Source organism: Suricata suricatta, chromosome 10 (assembly GCF_006229205.1).
Source record: "Suricata suricatta isolate VVHF042 chromosome 10, meerkat_22Aug2017_6uvM2_HiC, whole genome shotgun sequence".
Classification (NCBI taxonomy): Eukaryota; Metazoa; Chordata; class Mammalia; order Carnivora; family Herpestidae; genus Suricata; species Suricata suricatta.
In genome coordinates, this window is record NC_043709.1 from 53,180,047 (window position 1) to 53,187,886 (window position 7,840).

Genomic DNA, 7,840 nt, shown 5'->3' on the forward strand with positions numbered 1-7,840 from the left:
TAGTTTCCTCCCCTTGTTTTGCACATCTGAGTACCTTACAGCATCATCTACCCCACTGCTCAGACCAAAACTCCAGGTGTCATTTCTAATTAGTTTGGACCCCTTCAGGTCAATATTCAATCCATTAGCACTGCCGCTGGTTTCTCCAAAATGAGTTCATAATCTAGTCACTTCTCACCATTTCCTGTTTCATTACTAAAACAATTTATCATCCTTTCTCACCTGAGCTATTTCAATAGTCTTCTCTCTAGCTTTCTTTGTTTCACTTTTTTCTTATTATAGTGCTTTTACCACATAAAAACCACATTTCTCTTTCTGAAGTATGTATCAGATCACCCTCTTCCTGCTTCAGCCCTTTCCATGACTATAGCATATGGAGTACAAAATAAACCCCTTACTCAGGTCTATAAAACATTATATGGTATCTTACACATGTAATACAATAACATAACTGTTATATTACCTCAACTATGTGTCTAAATTCAACCACTATAATTAACTTCACCTTAGGTTACCTCTGACCATTCTGTTTTTCTTAACTGTAACTGCTCTCTTACTGTACGTAGGTACAGATATTTCCATAGCTCACCTGTTCTCATCATCCACATTCTATCTCAGATGTCAACCATTAAGAAAAAGCTCTTTCTGACTTTCCCTGATAGATTTAGTTTCCATTCACCTATTTACTACAACTCCCTATTGCATTCTGTTTTTTTTTCTTTTAGACCTTCTCAATATCTGTAATTCTAATTTTATTCTTTATCTACATTTGTGTCAATATCCTGCCCCACCAGAACATAAGACACATGAAGGAAGAAACTATTTTTTACATGCTGATAAATCCTCTAACACCTAAAACAAGATCTAACAGAAGGTTCTTAGTATTTGTTGGATGAGTGAATAAATTACTTGTAATTATTCCTGCGTACCTATTACTATAAAACTCTTAACATTCAATGAGCTAAACCATGTAAGTCATCAGGCAAATAGTACATGCATATAACTGCTTAGTTACTGGTCATACTATCATTGGAATTTTTATTACTAATTTGTAATTACATTTTGTGAGAATATAGAAAATAAGTGGCATTTAATTTTTTAAGTAAATAAATAAGTATGAAACTTTTGTGTTAATATCCTCTTTTATACTCAGTAATATTATTTAACACTTATAGTGTACTAAAAGTGATATAAAGTATTAAGAATTCAAGAAATTAACCAACCACTATATCTATTCTTGAAGAACTAAGATTATAAAATGTCATGAGAGTAGAAAATACCATTTGCATTAGTATATGATGATTACTATGCTGTAGATGTATTCAAGGTAGTGGGTTTGAGTTCAATCTTGATAGACCTTTCAAATACTTATCCACAGTCTCAATTTCCTTATTTGTATAATGAAATTTTTTATTAAATAACTATCCCAGTTCTAAATATTATACATCAATTAATGGCCCATAAATTAGTATTGTACACTTTTTAATAAACAAAGAAGATATTCTGTCACAACTATTTCGATTTATTCTTCCCAAATTGTGGAAGGATTTTTGTTGTGTTCTATTTCTGCATAAATTGAAGGTAGAATAAAGCTGCAGACAGAATGGTTATCTACCATACCTTTTATTTTTACCACAGGTCAAAAAATATCAATATTCACTACAGTAGACTGATTATATTTATGCTCTCATTTCTCTTCCAGGTCAAAATACCTACCTCTTGTGAATATTACTGCTTTGCTATGTAGGATTACAATAAGATGTCAATCTGTGAAATTTGGCAGTACATGAACTCACTGTGGGGAGTCTCATAGATTAAAGAGCACCCTTTGTTTAATATCTTTGTTCCCTCAACAGAGCTGTAGGACTAATTGGCAAGCTGAATCATTCACAAAAGCTGAACATTTTTGCAGTATAATAGCAAGAGAGATCAGATAAATTATAACCTATATCTCTGAGATTTCCAAATCAGTAGCCAAGGAAACTCTGACAGCTACTTAATTTTAGTGTCTATTCTCAATTACAGTCCTAGTAACTGGAAAAGAGAGCTTTGCTATTTTGAATCAATTTTCCTCTAGTTGTAGATTTTAAAAACCAAAATGTTTATTAAGATAAAATCAAGATGATAAATTTCCATTAAGTTTTATAGAAGTGTCCTTAAAAAGAGTAAATTCAATTAATGGTTTAAAGTATGACTTCTTAAGAAGGTTCACTTCACTAATTGGTTATTAGGAATTTTTAACATTGATGACAATGATGCATATTGTAAATATCTAGTATGATCACTAAAATATGGTTAAATATATGTCACCTACAAGTCGGAGGAAGAAAAAAGGAAATGATAATATTTGTATGATCTAAAAGTTATTAAGACAGGAGAACAAGATAATATAACTTAAAAAACATGGGACAAATAGAGAATGAATAGTATGATGATAGATCTTAAAAACTCATATCATTAATTACTTCACATCAAAAAGAAAAATGTACCAAGTAAAAGTTTAAGATTGTCAAAATCAAATCAAAACTTATTTCAATTTCAATAGCTTAGTTAGACACTTTCATGAGGGTACTCAGAATGACTTAAAGCAAGAGATGTGCAAATGTTAATCAAAAGAAACTGGTGTAATTTATATTACACAAGGTCAATTTTAAGTAAGGGATTTTTAGTGCAAATAAAGAGGAATACTTCATAATAATAAAAAGGTTTCGCCAACAGGAAAAGATCATAAATTCTCTTGGTATACCTCCCAGAGTTGGAACTGTAGATTTCAACCATGGGTATCGAGCAAGAAAGGCGAATGTTGGGAAATCCGGCTGGAGGTGTGCAGGTTGGAGGCTGGAGAGGTCAGCTGAAGTTAAGTCCAGGAGTGCAGGCCAAAGACAGGATAAAGGATCAATTCTGGCCTCATAAATGGCTTCAAGGTCCTGGCTGTTGGCGAGTACTCACTTCTTTGGCTGCTGCACTGTCTTCCCACTGGCACGTGCATGGTGGTGGCAGCTGATGCTGTGCCACTGGGCATGGGGCATGCAGATAGCTGGGGGGAGGGGTGGAGGCAGGCCCCAAGAATGCATATGGTGGTGGGGATCTGCCACAGGAGATCTTGGCGGGCATCTTGTATTGCACAGTCACAAGGCCTCTGCAGGCTCCCAGTATGGGTCCGACGCTCTGCAGTAGGGGTTATGTGCAGGAGTAAACAGGGAGAGTCACGAGTGGCTAGCCTCTGCTAACAGATACTTGCAAAAACCATGAAATGTGCAGGGGATCCACAGCAGCTGTGCCAGCCCTTGGTTTCTTCAGTGGCAAAAGCTATTGAGGTCACCCGCAAAGTAAGCCGCCAGCAACCACTGTCACCCTTACTATGCGGCTGATACAGATAACTCCTGCTTTTCTTCCTTGTTCTCAGTCATTTCTATACTTACAATTTTTCTGGGCTCTGGGTGAGATGAATCTGAATCCTCCCTCCTGTGGTGCCACAAGAGGCTTGGAAATACAGTAACTTACCCTGCTCTGCCTTTCCTGGTGAAGAAAACTCTTCCTAGCTGGACTTTCCTGTTGGTGCTGAGCTATGCGGGCATCAGGGGTTAGATGATAAAGACAAAATAAAGCTGACCTTCCTCCATTTTGTGCATAATTATTTTCAAGTTTGTGCTCCACTATGTTACTGAGGTTCCTTAAGGAGACCCCAGGCCTCTCCCAGACAGCTGTTTTCTTCACAAACGGATGTCTTGTTGTTAATCTTTGTGGGGGAGAAAGGCTGGGCCCCCTACTCCGCCATCTTGGTGACAACACTCCTACTCACCATCAATTCTTATTCAAGATTCTCTTAAAAGGAATGGTTGCCCAATATTCAATAATCAAAAAAGATATATTGTCAAAATATACTGTCATATCATTTACTTTTTCTCTTCAATATTCCACTGCACATAAAATATTGAATTTGAAGATATAAGGGGGAAAAAGTTTGTTATTTAGCTAAACAATGCTAGAGTTTATATTAAAATTCAAACTTTTCATAATATAGGTAGATAATTTTACACATTGTTTTTCTAACACACATTGCATGATTCCACATGCAAAATGTAATTATAACTGATGGTATTTTATGATGGAGAGCTGCAAAAACTGTAACATTTTTCAAAGAACATGTTCTTCATATGATACATTTAGAGATGCTTTCAAATTTATGTAGTACTCATCAGAATTCAGATTACTGATTGTGAGTTGACATGGGTTGGTGAATTTACTTACCATGGATACAGTTTTGAAACCAGTACAGTTTGCTTTAAAATCAAATCAATTACTCTAAAAAAATTAACTACTTTAGGCATTATAAAATAAATTTTAAAGAAAAATTATTTTTACATTCTATTCAAGTTTTGGCAAGTTTTTAGGCATATTTGGAATTATCTGAGTATGTGAATCTACTTTTTCAAACATATATAATGTTAACTTTAAATATAGATCAATTTTTCTGATTTAAATATAGCTTCTGAATCGATAGTGCTGTTTCAAAACATCCTTAATTTCTAAGTTTAAAAAGAACTGTAAAATATCTCATTGTTGTTTTAAATATTTATTATAAGTTGTAATGGCAACATTTTATATTCATTAGTATAAATAAAATGTATTATTAAAATTAACTTGTATTTGTTCTTCTTCGAGTTTTGATAATGAAACTACAAACACTCATGTTACGCACTCATGAGGTTTTCATTATATTTCTACTGAACACCACTGCTGTAGATTATTTTGGTCAGAGACAGAATGTGTCTCTGAAAAATTTTGGTCCATGTATATAATTTGAAAACAACCTACCCCCATTGATAGCCTATATCACACTGCTAATGTGCTAATTCACAAGCTATTCATTTCACCAGTGAAAATACATTTCTAACATTTGTTTTACATATTACCAAGGTCAGGTGCCACAGGAAATCAGTATGGCTAAAGTATTGGTGGGAACTAATAGCATCTACCTTTGGTATGTGGTCTTCCTATGAAATACTGGCTAACAATATCTGGAATCAGAATTGCTGACTTGTACAACTCATGCTTCTATAGTTTAAACTAACACACATATGTTACTGTCTCTACAGAAATATTTTAAGTAACTTATAGATATTATAACTACTACAGCCCTACTTAAAACACTGAAGGGGTGCCTGGCTGGCTCAATCAGTTAAGTATGATATTCTTCTTGACGTTAGCTCAAGTCATGATCTCACAGTTCATGAGATCGAGCCTTGCTGACAGTGCAGAGCCTGCTTAAGATTTTGTCTCTCCTCCTTTCTCTGCTCCTCCCCTGCTTGCTCACTCACTCTTGCTCTCTCTCTCAAAATAAACATTGAAAAATAAAACCCTGTGATTTACTGTGGTGAGTATCAGCAATAAAATTATGTATGTGTTTATAACGGCTTATCCAATGTGAATTACTACATAAATGTACTGAGGTATGCAACAGTTTAAAACAGAATTTTTAAATCAAATGGTTTAAAACAAAATTTTTCCACACTTTTCTTTAGAAGGGATGTCAAGAATACTTATATTCTTATATTCTTTGTGTCAATATAAATATGTAAATAAATTTATTTGTTGTTTAATATGACTGTATTACTTTTATGAGATAATAAAGTACAAAAACTTCCTATGCAAATATTTTAGAAGACATTTTTAACTGGTCAAATATATATCCTTTGATTCTGAGTTTCTTAGGCTCCACAAATTTTCTTCAAATATTTATGAAATATGCGATATCTTATTTCTCTGTTGATTTTATTTTTTAAAATGATTTTAAAACATTTGATGAACTTTATATTTTATAACTATTTTAGATTTACAAAAAATTGCAAAGAGTAAAGAGTTCCTATATATTTTTAATTTAGCTTTCTCTAAATTAGCAGGGTATATTACTTATAATTAATGAACCAACAGTAATGCACTGTGGTTAACTAAAGTCCCTATTTTCTTCAGATTTCATTAGCTTTTACCCAGTATGCTGTTCTTTTGGTCCAGGACACCATCTAGGATACCACATTACATTTAGTTGTTATATATCCTTTGGTTTTTCTTGGCTGGGATGGTTTCTGAGAATTTCCTTGTTTTTCATCACCTTGATAGTTTTCAGAAGTACTGATCAGATATTTTACTGAATGCCATTCCACTGGGATTGAAACTGATGTTTTCTCATGATTAGACTGGGGTTATGTGTGTTCGGAAGGAAGACAACAAAGGTACAGCAAAACTGTGAACACATCATATCAAGAGTATATGATACCAATAAAACCTCTCATTGATAATACATACTTTTATCACATGGTAAATATGGCAGAATTTTTTGGTCATGTTTCTCCACTGTAAAGTTACTTTTTTTCTCCATTTCATGACTTTACCCTTCATAAGCAAGTCACTAAAAGTAGAGTACATTTAATGGATGGGTAATTATGTTCCAATCCTTTGAAAAGGGAAGTGCATCTACATAATTTACTTAAATTCTTCTGTATAAAAGGTGTCGTTAAGAAGGAAGTAAATTTTCTCAACTGGACTGTAATTTCCTTGAGGTCATTATATGAAGATCTTCTCCTGGCACCAGCATGGTCTACATAAAGAGTAAGTTGACCAATTAATACTTATAAAATGAGAAATGAGAAAACTACCAGCCTTTGCGAATGATAAATGCAGGTTCTTCTTTTGTCATAATAGAAAAAGAGTACCATATGATTCCTTCTATATAACACCTGAAACATGGAAAATCCCATGGTTGTCAAAACTTAATTTCCTTCTAGACTTTCCAATGCACTGTCATAAGGCAAAGCTTTTACAAGAGTGGACAACAATTGCAATGGTTGGTCCTTTTTTCTCTTTTTTTTTAACACAATGTTCAAAATCGAAGAAATAAGTATATGACACTTGCTAAACGGCCAGTTTATCTGACGAAAGGACTAAATAACATGGGCATTGAGTGAGTATGAGGCACAAACAAAAATCCACTTTTTATGGGTTTACAAACATACATTTTCTCTTCTACAATAAAGGCTACAAGAAGTGATAGACAAAAAAAAGAAGTCTGATGTGTAGAAAGATTTTCTAATTTTTCTATACTTACTTTGGAATTAACAGACTCGAAGTTGTAGTCTACAATTTAATTTCACTTAAATGAATTTTTAATATGTAATCATAAGGATTAATACTTGCTAAACTATAAGAATCTTTAAAAAATTTATAATTAGATTTTTCTCTTTGGAGATTTTAATTCTATAAGGTTTTCTATGAAAAGGCAGTGACTGACCTCAGTGAGTTGAAATGGAGTAACTAAAAAGCAAAGTGGGGAAATCAGGATGTGAAAATATGTATGTATTGCTTTTCACAAAAGCATTTTGGGAAGACACATAATCCAAAGCAGGCTCCAGGCTCTGAGATGTCAGTACAAAGCCCAATGCAGGGCTCGAACTGGAAAGTAGCAAGATCATGACCTGAGCTGAAGTTAGATGCTTAACTGACTGAGCCACCCAGGTGCCCCTAATATATCTTAACCCATAGCAAAACTGAATTAAAACCTAGGTAAAGTAGTAGCATGTAACAATTAACCAGATTACTACTGTAATTACAGATGACTATCTCTAAAGTCATTTGCTTTGATAGGAAGGAAAAAAAAAAGAAAGTAAAGACAAAAAAAAAAATCCAACAGCACTTTATTTAATCTTTTATTGAATGCTGGTCTTTGTGGATCAGACTTTCATTTCTTTTGGCCTTGTGCATATCTCCCCTGCATTAAAGATTCTCATTGATTTCAAAGGAACTGAACTGCAAGGTAGGGAGTAAAATGAAAAACTGAACCTGT

At 33.7% G+C, this 7,840-nt stretch overlaps 1 long non-coding RNA gene across 1 annotated transcript in view; it reads left to right on the forward strand.

Moving 5' to 3' along the window:
• Positions 1-6,596, forward strand: part of LOC115304976 — a 75,307-nt gene extending 68,711 nt beyond the window's left edge. Inside the window, exon 4 of the long non-coding RNA XR_003914702.1 lies at positions 6,509-6,596. This is a non-coding gene — a long non-coding RNA (uncharacterized LOC115304976). The remainder of the gene's footprint in view (positions 1-6,508) is intronic.
• The last annotated feature ends 1,244 nt before the right edge of the window (positions 6,597-7,840 follow it).